Below are 13,736 nucleotides of genomic sequence, written 5' to 3'. Positions count from 1 at the left end.
AGTCACACGAGACTAAACAGGTTTCTTACACTAGGGATTAGGAAACTGCCTGCAGCTAAGAATTATAATCTTTTTAATCTAAATAGGTTAAAAATAACACCTTGTTGTGGTTTAACCCAGCCGGCAGCTAAACACCACACAGCCGTTCGCTCACCGTCCCCCCTCCCTCTCTGGGATGGGGGAGAGAAACGGGAAAGTGAAGCCTGTGAGTTGAGATAAAGACAGTTTATTAAGACAGGAAAATAATAATAACAATAATAATAATAATAATAATAATAATAGTACTACTAATAATAATGTGTACGAAACAAGTGATGCACAATGCAATTGCTCACCACCTGCTGACCGATGCCCAGCCTATCCCCGAGCAGCCGCCCCCCCCTCCCCCCCCCCCCCGGCTAGCCACCCCTATATATTGTTTAGCATGACGTCAGATGGTATGGAATACCCCTTTGGCCAGTTTGGGTCAGCTGTCCTGGGTCTGTCCCCTCCCAGCTCTTGCTACACCCCTAGCCTGCCCCCTGGCAGGACAGAGTGAGAAGCTGAAAAGTCCTTGGCTTGGTGTAAGCACTGCTCTACAACAATTAAAACATCAGCATGTTACCAGCACTCTTCTCATCCTAATCCAAAACATGGCATCCTACCAGCTACTAAGAGGAAAATTAACTCTGTCCTAACTGAAACTAGGACACACCTTCCACAAAACATGTTCTTCAATAGCAGGTTAAGAAATCCTTGAAGAAAATATGAGAACTTTGAGCAATCACTGAATCCTTTAACAATTTACACAAATTATTTTACAAAGTAAAAATGTAGAACATTCACTTTCCACTTTTGCTGTTTTGACAGTGCTGAAAATCAATAATTTCTAATTTACTCTTAAGAGAGCAATTAAACCTCCCTTGTGATTCTAAACATTTTTCCACATAACGTTACCTTATAGGAGGTTAGAAATGTGTTGTCTTTTTATACAGCCAGCCTGCTGTTTGACTATACACCTATCTAGATGCTTGTGTGAGTCTTACTGCTGAAGTATCCAACTACAGTTGTCAATGAGTTATATTCTCCAGACACCTACTTAGGTCACAGGTTTATTATACAGTGGAAAGGCAAGGTCAACAGAAAGCGTGCTTATCCAAAGTTAAATGGGTCTGCAGCAAATGAAGAAATGAATCAAAATGTCCCTGTGTTCACTCTCAACCTTTAAATACTAGATAGTCTTGCTTTAAATAATTGAGTGCTTTCATTATTGCAAGGTACAATTATATCTATTACAGATACATACAATTATATCTATTACAGATACAGATACATTATATCTATTACAGATACAGAGTTACAGATTCTTCAAAGATTCTTCAAAGACCACTCATGTGGTGGTTGGAGAGCAGTAACTCAAAACATGTTAGAACTAGCTTTTAAGGAAGTTAAGCTTGTAATGAACATCTTTCTTTTATTTCAATAAACTACAAATACAATTTGCCTTCTGGTGATTTGAGATGATCTTGTTTGTGTGTGCATAATTTAGTGATCCTATCTCATTCAAATTAGAATATAAGTATGAAGTAAAAAGGATATGGATTCAACATCTATGCAGAGATGTGGATGAATGCTTGGTAGAAAAGCTTACTAGTAAGTGGATACTGAATTTACTGAAGGCCAAAAAAGTATGTTAAAAAAACTGCTGAGGAGCATCCTGGCATCAGAAACCCTACAGATAAATACTGCTTCCCATGTAACACACTGGAATCTGATACTGTATGACACAAAAAGTAGCCTCAAAGGAATACTGCATTCTAAATATATTCCTGACACCAATGCACAACCACTTCAATCTGTAAATTTAGTTACTTTTTTCTGTGCTAGAGGACATCATTGTGCTTGAACAGGAATTGAAGTCACTTCTGATGTTTCAATTCATGTATGCAGCTGATATCTTTCTCACTACTACAGTCTAGTAATAGACTTTTATCTTTTATTGTTTATAGTAGCTTCATATTTGCATTTTGTATTGTCACTTGGAACAATCAAAACAAATAAGAAAAAGCTTGCATCTGAATTTCATTTCCTCTTCTCATCTATTAATATTCATGTTTCATGCCATGCACAATCATTAAAGATAAAATCCTCCTGGCTAAGTGCAGTGAGACCTAAAGAAAGAGCAAGGAAGATTCCCTTCATTGGATCATACAGAAGGGCAAAGTTAAGAATACAGCAGCAGAGCATTTTGGCAGGAATTCTGTTCTAAACTATGTCAAATGCTATTGCAATATAAAATGCCTCGATATTACCATTGCTAATTAAAGACAGGTTGGTTGCTGGCAATTTTGCTGATCAAGGGGAAAAACAGATAGGACTGGAAGGAGCAAAGGAGCTTAGGGAGTTCTCTGCTTAGGAAAATAATGCTGGCTCTTAGGTAATGCAGGAGCCAGTGCCCCAGCAAAGCCTGGAACAAGAGAGGAGGAGAGGGCAGGCCACAGAGGAGATGGAAAGGATGGACAAAGGGACTAGCCAGTGAACTGAAGCTCAGATCTGCAGCTACTGAGTTGGCTGAAGCATCTGCGTTGCACAGATGTGTGGGCAGGAGAAGGGTTTTATATAACTTTTTATTTCTATTCTGTCCACTTAAAAAGTGAATTATTCAGGTTTATATTCAAATGAAAAGTGGTAGCACTTTTTGTTGTTGTTTTGTTTTGTTTTAATGCAAAACCCTTGGCTCTCTGGGGAGTTAATCTATCTAGACTTACAGGGGAAGGTCTAGGTTGGTCTACCGCAAAGGTCATAGAATCGTAAAATCATAAAATCATTTAGGTTAGAAATGACCCTTAAGATCATCAAGTCCAATCATCAACCTAACACTGTCAAGTCACCAAGCCATGTCCCTAAGCACCACACCCACACATCTCTTAAATACCTCCAGGGATGGTGACTTCCCTGGGCAGCCTGTTCCAATGCCTAACCACCCTTCCTGCGAAGAAGAAATTCTTCCTGATATCCATCTAAACCTCCCCTGGGGCAACTTGAGGCCGTTTCTTTGTGTCCTAAAGGTCTGCCTGCCTCAATGCACTATCAGAGATATTTTAGAGATTTGATGAGTGAGGCAGATGCAATGAACTCTCTTCAGGTATGCTACTGTGGAGGATTCATCCTTGTTTCTGGTCTAAATATGTCAGTGGTTAAGATGACAGTTGTCTCTCAGAACTACTGTAACACATACAGACTAAGTTTCTTAAGGTCTCTGACATGTTATGATTGAGTGGTAGGATCTTGAACAAAATCTTGAACTGAAACTTAGTTTTCCTGTTCTGCCCTTCCTAAATATGTTTCTTCTCTGCTCCTGTTCACTGTGATGGCTGCTACTTCATTTAAACCCTCTTCACCAAATTCTGCTAGTTTCACCAGGCCTGATGGAGCCAAGATGAAGTGCTAGCATTTCTCTGACATCCTATTTCAAGCAATTTCCTCTTCATTATCCTTTTTTGTCTTATTCACATGACTTCTTTTTCTGAGAAGCACACTCTTGTATAATACTTAGTATAACCAAGAGTTATACACGAGCAGCTGAATATTAGAGCCCATTTTGTTTTGCAAGGTGTGATCGTTTCATATAGAATTTTCTGACAGTGAAATGAAGTGACTATTCCGTTTTTTCTTTATTACCTCCATTATAGGCCTATAGCCTTCCATTGTTTTGTGCATTATGATTCTGTGTGTGTGCATGCATCGTTGTGTTAGTCAATGCAGAAAATGGGGCTCTAGAAGTACAAAAGAGAGTTTTCATATAGGGAAATCTGAATAGTTTGGAATACCAGAAAAACTGTTTAGTCAGTGTTTTTAGATTAATAGCAGGTAATCTCTCATCTTACATACATAAAGATCCACGGTAAAGGGCTATAATTTACACACTGGACTTCTAGTTGACTTGATAAAATCAATCTTTTGCTTGCAGCTTTTCTGATGGTATTTGAGGACAACGTGAGACTAGGCATTTCTTATTACGTATTGCCCCCTACAGATAAATACGAAGATGACAATGAGTACAGAAAATGTGACTGTACTGCAGACCATCAAAAGTCCAATTTTTACTGATTTAAATGGTAGTTTATGAGCCTGAAAAATCACGTTGCCTATGTTAATGAATTTTTAGCTTAATTGTTTATTTTTTAATTCAGTGGTGGTCATATAAAAAGCAGCAAGCAAAACCAAAGAAAAGCAACCAAAATAACACATCAAATTGTACTGATTTTTAGTCTAGCAGTGGCAAGAAATCTCAAATGCTGTCATTTTTCTTCAGGCCTTTTTCTTCACTGCAAATAGAAAATATTAAATCATCTTTTCAACTTCTCATGAAATCTATGCAAACCAATATCCATCAGCATTTTATTCTAACATAAAGGAGAGTTAAAAATAAATAAATATAATTTGCTTGACAGGAAAAAATATTGAGCAGACAGAAATTTATCAGAGAGACACCTTTAAAACTGATGTTCTAAATTCGTAATGTATGAATATAGAGGAATAAATTAAGCATGAGAATATGGCACTTGCACATACACAGAAAAGCAAAAGTTTTATCTTGCATTTACGAAGGAAGATTGCACAATTACTGCAAAAGATAATTATCTCAGAATAAGCATACATCATAGCAGTAATTTTAACTTCATTGTTTAGTATGAAATGTCTTACATAGGAGAAAACTTTGGCAAGCAAAGATTAATTGTAACTTGCTTTTTTAAATGGATAGTGTGGCATGTGTTGTTCCACACAATGATTGCAATGTTAGTTAAAATGTGAGTGCTCATTCTATTTCAATTTGCATTAATGGTTCTGCAATTAGGTAACTGGACCTGCAAATACCCTCCATAGGTCACTACTTTTGGGTCACTCGTATTATTAGGTGCTAGGGGACATCTTATGGAACAGGAAGTTTTGTTTGTCTTTCAGAGAACTGTGACAAGACTGTGGACTTGCACTGCACCTGGCGTTTTACAGAAATTCCTCAAAGAGGAGGCAGTTTTAGTCCCATAGGAGATGTGCTAAAATGTGGTGACATTACCTTTGTCAGTCTGCCTGTATGCAGTAGCCAGCTGCAGCTATGATGATATGTCCTTCTGAGTCCAGAATCCAGGATGGGATAATTGTCTAATTAGCAAGAAGAGATTTCCTGTGTTGATATTTGGCAAGTTAAATCCAGAATATCTCATAACAGGCTCAGAAGCAGACTGCTGCCAGGAAAGCTCAGGAAGCCACCTCTCTGCTTATTGACTACTGATCACTTCATCATCAGATGATGCTCCTTACTTTATGACTTTACTACAGCAGCAAAGACCTCATGTTATTGAAGGACTACTAGTGATATTTTGCAGAATAGACACATTTTTTCCTGTATTTGCAGGATATATTTTTTCTAATAACAAATTATTATCACAACGAATAAGTTGGTATAGCTGGTTAGGATTTCTTCAGTTATTTTGATTTTGGTAATAAATTTAATTTTCTGAAAGCAGGAAGTTTTGGGGGAAATATACTGGTTTAAACAATGTTTTCACTGAGGATTCTTTGTGGATCAAAGGTATAATACTTTTGTCAAAGAGACAAGGCTCTTGGCTCTCCTGCCAAGGAGTTTTGCTATTCAAGCAACAGTGTAGAACATGAGAGATCCAAATTCAAATCCCTTTCCTGATTTGAGCACCTTTAGTCAACCACCTATGGCCTGATCAAACTACTCGTGGGGAGAAAGAGGTGAAGGCAGTAGAAAATGGGTTGCTTGGGTCCTTCTGTATCCAAGATAAATTTACTCATTAGCTCTTCACCACAGAAATGATATTTTCTGGATTGAGGGAACATGAAAATCAGCCATCCCCATGGGAATATACCAGACAGTTCCACTTAAATCTTCAAAAAGCTTTTATAAATGTTCTTGTGGAAGGAGACCTGCTGTGCAAAGAAAAGCTGTTCTGGTCTGGGCAATATTAATATCCAGACAACATTTCACAAACATTGTTTTAACTTCTTAAAATGCTTCTGACTCAATTAAACCTACTCTTTGGGGGTATTCACCTTTCAGTGTTTCAGTTCCTTGGTTGGACATCTGGTTAGGAAATTGTGCAATTATATCTGTTGCCTTCAAAGAGGGCTTTATCTCAAGGTACTTGCTTTCTCTCTCTGATCCTCATACAAGATTGTTCTTATGAAAATAAAAATAAGTGCTTAAATATATATACATGTGCCTGTATATGTACATGTACATAGTACATGTGTACACACATACACACATTTCTACATATGAAGTGGGTATATTATATAAAATATATAAAAACTGCGTTTATAGAGATATAAAATCTCACTTCCTAACAATGTAAAAAGCCAAATTTGTGGAATTTATTAGTGCATTTCTTATCAGCTGACATTATTACATTTCACTTGTCTACGGTTTTATTTGATGTTCAGAATACCGAAATTTAAGAACTAGATGTTGGATGCTGTTCAATATTTATCTGATTCTCTTAGTTAATATCCTGAAACAGATGGAGGGTGGTGGTGAGAGTTTCATTGGCCCCAAACTCTTTTCATGGTAATCAGAATAATACTAATGAGCTCAAATATATTTACAATTTTTAAAATACTAAGCTAATGGGAACTAGCTATTCCTAAGAAGCCATCAATTTTAGGTAATTGGAGGGGCATAGTTCCTCTTAAAAGGCATTTTTTGTTGTTCTTTTGTTGTGGAGTGATTTTTTTTTTCCAATCTTCATTTAAATATAATTTCAAAATTGCCTGGTGTTCATGATGTGATTATCATGAAATAATATTAGCTGGCATATTTATGGCAATTTATTGTAATTACCCAGGAGTAGACTTAGTATTTTGAACCAGTATTAAGAAAAATTTGTCTGTTTTCATATTCTCTCTTCTTTTTGCTTTCATCTTTCAAAGTATTCATTCTCAAAAAATACTATTAGTACCTAACAAATGCAATATATCCTTGAAATCACAGCTATGTGTATAAACACTAAAATGCGGTGACAAATCCTCTGTCTCTCTCAGATGGTTTCCTTAACCTTGAGTTAATGTTTTTAGAAAGAGAAGACTTTTAGCTATGACTTTTCTTAACCATTTTAATATTGTTAAAATTTCTAATAATAATAAAAATATATGTAGAAAGTGGAAAACATTCAAGTTATCTACGCTTTCTTTAGAGACAGTATGTTTTATATATAGAGAGAGGACATTGGCATGACTTTATATGCTAGCTTCACAAGTTATGCTAGTGTAAAGAATCATCACCATAAAAAATATGTTACTCTGTTATTAAGGCCTCTTCCCTGTGGTCCTAACTTTGACTGTATAGGGTAGGCAGAGCTGGTGATAGTGTATGAGTGCCTAAGTTAAACACTCAGCTAAAGATAGAAAACCATCTTGCCACCCTTAGTTTAAGAGGGCTCATACAGAAAGTTATGTAGTTGTGGCAACAGAATGGATAAAATAGCCCACATAAGCATACTTATCTCCAGTGAATGTGCTTAGATTTTCCAACTGTAGTTTTTTTTTCAGCTATTTATATGATAAAACCAGCTCTTCAGAAACAAACAAACAAACAAACAAAACCCTCATAGTTAAAAGCAGAGAAGACCATTGGAACACCTCACAACTAGATTATTCTTTTAAATCATCCCAAATAAGTTATTCATCCTAGCACTGGCTGTAACTGTGCTACAGGTTGTGGCACAATTTATGTTTCTTCAAAATTAAAAGAAATGTTACTCTATCCATATGCAGTGTTCTGTGTAGGCCCAAAGAAAGGATCTTGTTTCCTATGAGCTTAAAGTTTGATATAATAACATCAAAGAATTGTTTGTGTCTTTCTTGTTTCTACATTATTATGTAGAAAGAGATTATAACGTATTCATGAGAGCTTCAGATCACAGTGGGGTATAACAACAGCTACTACTTACCTATCTGAATACTCATGACTTATTTCTATCATCTCCATTTTAATCCTAACTAAACTACGAAAACCAACTGTGTGTTTTGCATGCTTATGCCAGTGTTAGTTTCAAATAGATACTTTTAAATCATGGAAACTGCTCTGGTTAAGGGAGAGATCAGTTCCCCTTTAAGAGCACTTGACAGTCTGGAAGATGAAGACCCAGAATAAGTATCTGAAATACCTGCAAATATTAAGTGTTTCTGTCATAGTATAAGGGCTACTCAGATAGAAGAAAATCAATGTCAAGTCCCAGGCGAGACTGTAAAGGATCACTCCAAAAATTTGCTACTTGATTATAAAGGAGGACAGTTAATTACTGTTTTTGAAAATCCCATGCTTGAAGCAATCCAAAATCATAAGAACTCTGTCTACACTCTATTTCTGCAGTTTCCTGTTCATGGAAGTTGCTATATGCACATGATTTCCTGCCCACAACATGTTAGAGAGACCCTATTGTTAGCAAAAGATAAATGCAGATGCTGAAATAAGGGGGAGTTTACAGAACATTGAGAGAACACAAAAAGCGAACTAATATATCTTTTTCATGTTCCTGACAATCTGTTGCCAGTTTATCAATAATCAATAAGTAAAAATCTGGTACATGAGTGTTAAAAGGCCATTTAAAAGACGCATATCTTGTTTAAAATTCATGGGAGGCATTTCATATCACATTAGAAACAGGAAAATTATCTTTAATATATTCAACATATACCCATCAATGAAATATATAAACACAGGAAAGATTATTCAGTGTTTCACTTAGTCTGTACTCTATTAAGTAGGTAAGAGGATTATGCTTAATTCCATTGGGATTGGTTTCTCTCTGGAAGAATACACTTCACTACTTCTGTTAACATGAATAAAACTATCTCCCATTACATGCAGAGAGAAGATAAAGGGTATGGGCTGAAACCTTGCAAGTGAGGAGGCAGGGAACACTATCCCTACTTCCCTATAATGGGGGCAACAGTCTTGTGGGGCTCTGTCCTCTTGGATTATCTGTAGTGACTGCTAAAAAAAAAAAAAACAAGAACACCCTGCTCCTATTTACCTTTTTTTGGAACTTACAGGAGATTTCAGAAATGATAAACTAAATTATAGTGCCATAACTAAAGGGACTTGATGTCAGTGTGGCATCAGGCCTTCTGAATGCAAAAAGACTGAGTCCTCCCTACAGATAACATGGGTCCAAATGAATCCCTATGAAAAAGAGACTATTTTATGTCAGGATATCCAGGCTTCTCAAGGAATCGTTGCTGAAATAGAGGCTCTGTTATTCAGTGCTTTCTGCTCTAGCTGGTCAGTATTAAATGAAAAGTGAACCTCATGCTGGAGTGTTTCAAAGGTGTAGCTCCCCTGGGAGGCCACAGTAAGTGGGCACAAAAGAGTCTCTCTGCCCCTAAGCATATTTCTTTTCCATAACACATTTTTTTCTCTTTCTTTTTCAAGTGTTGTAAATCTAAATGTTGAAGTCTAAATCATTATACTGGATATAAAGGTTTTGATTTGTATCTGAAGATATTAATTTAGTATTGTGATCATTTGCTAGGGCAAATCTTGTGGTCATGGTGTACTGATAATTTGCATACCTGAACATGCTATTTTCTAGCTCTAGTAAAAAACGACAAATGATCAAAAGAAATACTTCTTTGTTTCTCTTTTGTCACTGTATAATTTATCTCCCCTTTTTTTACTCCATCTTTTCTACTTCTTTTTATTGTCTCAATTACATCTGAAAGATCCTTCTCCAAAACAATAACAGAAAATAACATGATTTGCTTTCTGAAGATCAAGCTTCGCCATCAGCCTCTTGTTTTCATATTGACGCATGAGTAGGAGCTGCCTAAAGCATCACTTTCAGCAGTGAACATTTATGTTATTCATACCTGGTAATATGTGGAGTAAAAGTTGGATATATTTGTGAAAAATTAAACCACAGTAAAATCCAACATAATAATAATCCAACAAAATAATAAATCTATGAGATAAAAGTAAGTTAGGGGAGAAAAACAAACTAACAAACAAACACATTTTAAGATTAGGCTGGCCACCCTTTCACAAAGACCCCTGAGAGGAGATATATAGAAAATCTTATCATCCTAGAGCATGTACCTTGAAGGTCTGCTAGTAATGGAAACACAAATGACTCCTGGGCCCAGGAATGCAATATCAAAATGTGTCCTACCACACACAGGTGAAAATATGACTTAACCAATGTCGTTAGGTACCGTGCCAATGTACTGTTACATATTAATTTATATTTTTAATAAGTCATTAATATCTGGTTTGAAAATGGTGAGGTTGTGATTATTTGAAACATAAAGTTACACAGGAGAGATTCACAGCTGCAAAAAGCATAAGCGATCAGACCGAATTATATGTGCTAAATATTACAGACAATATTTTGGTGGCAAGAATTAAACTGTTTTTTGTTGGTTTTGTTGTTGTTGTTTTATGTTGTGGCTTTGAGCATGAGTAAAAAGAATTAGGCTCAGACAAAAAAATGGCATGCTTATCTTTTGAATGAATATTCTGTGTGGATGATGTTAATTATTTCATTTAGTGATTCAGATAGGAAAACTTCATCTGGCATAATTAAAGTAAAATCATGTCTCAGAAGTGATTTTTAGTACTGGTTGAAAATGTTTGAGAGGATGAGAGTGAGGGATTATATATCTCTGCGAGAAGGAAAAATCTGTGCCTACTCTGTGATGCAGTTGGGGTAGGAAATAGCTGCACAACCTTTTTTCTTATGACGTAGCATGACATGGAATATCCAAAAGGACTCAAGAAAAAATCTAGTTTAGATCTAAAATCATCTTTGCACAAATTTGAGTGGCTATAACTCTTGTAGTGGAGAACTATGACTGAGGAAACTTCTCTTTTTCAGTGGCTTTTCTTTTCTGATTGAACCCCATCCTCCCCACCTTTTGGTTCTGTCTTCTTTCTCACCCTGCATCTGTCTTCTCTATGCACATGGTAAAAAGCTCCCAAGATTTTGTTTTCCACTTCTAACATAAATGACACAGAGAACAAGAGAACCTCTAGGTGGTACTATACTGTAAAAATTAGAAGCAGCAAGAAAAATCCTGCTAGCTACTTATCCCCAATTCAAGATTTCACTTAGACTCTAAGGATAATATTTACAAAGGAAATCCCTATTCCTTTCAGGTGGAATTCACTCTTTCACATTAACAACTAAACATCTTCAGAGTTACAGCTGTGTCAATCTTCATTGCTGTACATTTCCCACATTTCTAACCTAACTCTGCAAGATCCTATTTTGTAATTATTTTTTATATCACCGAGTTTATATATTTAGTTCTGTTAGCTCAGAATTTCATTGAAGATTGATCGCGTTTAGATATAGCAAGAAAGTCCATCTGACAATTTTGATAAATTGCTTTCATATTAGCTAGCATATAACCAAGCAATTTACAAGAGAAACAGAGCAGTAACTTTCATGTAAGACTTCTTCTGTAGCATATATATCAGATACAAAATGTGTGCAAGGGGAGATGCAAATACACAGCATAGAAAAAGATGAATGCTTGAGCTGACATGTAATTTGTGGTTAAGACTAAAGGAAACAAGAACTTTTTTTCTCAATTTTACAAGAACTAAGTTCTCTTTCACGAAAGAATTAGAAACTAAAGCAGACAAAACCAACTTTCTTGTTTAGAGGAAAACAGCCCAAGATTTATACTCAAAAGCTATATCTCTTAACTGCCTTTTGGGTGTACACAGGATCAGATTTTACCCCAGGACAATGAAAAAAATGTGAAAAGTCCCTTCAAAAATAAATTCTGCTTGTGAGTGTAATTTCAGATAACTTTGGTCAATGTAAGAGAGATAATCTGAGCTTGGTTAAAACATAAAGGTCTTAACAATAATTTCTTCTGCCACTCCGTGGAAGAAATATATATACAGGTGCATGAGAATGAATACTGGATGTTACTAAATTTTTTATGCCTAATCTTAGCATTTAAAATATCAGAAGTTGTTAAATTCAGCTTAAGCTGCAGGTGGCCCAAGGGAAAGACAGACTCTAAGAAGCTGGGCTGTAACTTACTTGTGTGGTTTTACTCCCACAAGTGCCAGCATTTCAGTCTTGTCTAAAAAATTTTTTCCTGACTTGGTATCTCAATTTCTGTGGAAGAGAGGCTTATACGTACAAAAGGCAGAGGAAAGTCCATGACATGAGGCTGCAGGACAAGCCAAGCTATAAGCTGTGTCTGTATCACACAGTGAATATCTCTCAGAAGAGAGCCTGAGAGTTCCTGAGATGTGGGGGTAGGTCTGCAGAGGAACAGCAGATGGAGCAATGCCCCGACACTTGCCTTCCCCTAAGCCTCACCATGGGAAATGGGGTAAGAATAGTATCCTCACTAAAGGCAGTTGTGGGCTGTTGAGCCATGCCTAACTGTTTCAGGGAAAAAGTGCTGTTCACTTTTCCTGGGGCTCCTTTCATTTCAGTCAACCTTAAAATGAGACCAAGAACAGAAATTACCAAAAAAGTGCTGTACAAACACGTTGCCCTTACCATGGCAAGTATCTGTGGGACTGGAACAGTTGGAGGCAGCACAGCAATGACAGGCTTCTGCCGCTTCTGCCAAAAATTTGTCTTCTTGCAACTCCTTCCATTTCTTTTATTCATTTCTCTTTCTTTGCTGTGTATTATCTGTTCTTCTCCCTTTCTTTCTACCCCATTGACACTTTCTGCCTCTCTTGACCTTAACCCCATGCTGTCTTTTGCACCAGAGGCTGCAATGATTGAACTGATGGTAGATGGATTATGGATCCTATCTGAAAACAGGTTTTTGTCTGCAAACCTTTCAGAAACACTGGCAGATTTGTCAGGGCAGATTAAAGTTATGGGACATACAATGCCGGTAGAGATGGACCAAAGAAACATTGGCTCATTTGGCTTGTGTCTGCTGTGGGATTAGACTTGAAACAACTATCAGCCTTGTACTGTCCTACCCAGAGCCTGCCATTAACTGCTCACCTCACGCACACAGAGTAAGAAGAGCAGATGGGGACCCATGGGAACTTTTAGCCTGTTCACAAAAAATCTCAAGCAGCAATACTGTAGTAAAGACTTTCTGTTTTTTGGAAATGTGGTTCTCCCATTGTAAGTTGACAGAAAAACAAACAAACAAACAACAACATAACAGCCAAAACCCAGACTTTCTTCATACAGCAGCCTTATTTTCAGTATGATTATTCTCAATATAAAATTTATATTATCTTAGATCATGTATACCCCTGCATAATATATTTGTTTTGGTAAACAATCTGTTCAGACCTATAATTATAATTATACTTATTAATATATCTTCTGCCTGTGCATTTCAGGCTGGACTGATTAGCACATGACTGCTGATGTAGAGTGTGCTTCACAGCAGCAGTGTATTATGTGACCTTTTTTTTTTTTTTTTAATCACAATTTTAGCAATCCCATCTATCAGGTAAAATATGACTTTGGAAGTCGTGAAATGAAAAAAAAAAAAAAAAGCATGACTTAGATTATATAATTCATTCTAGCAAGGCCAAAGAAACTATGTAAAATGTCATTTCAAAACAAGCAATTAGCTTAATCCAATCATCCTATTTCATTACTTAATAACTTATCCTCAGTACAACAGGTCACCACATTAACTAAACAGCAAATGAACTACTCAGGATGTGTAGCTGTTCTGTGACTTGATGAATCCTTGATGACTTTTCATCTAAATTCTTGGAC

The sequence above is a fragment of the Cygnus atratus genome, chromosome 13 (assembly GCF_013377495.2).
Source record: "Cygnus atratus isolate AKBS03 ecotype Queensland, Australia chromosome 13, CAtr_DNAZoo_HiC_assembly, whole genome shotgun sequence".
NCBI classification, from domain to species: Eukaryota; Metazoa; Chordata; class Aves; order Anseriformes; family Anatidae; genus Cygnus; species Cygnus atratus.
Note: the sequence above shows the minus strand (reverse complement) of the source record.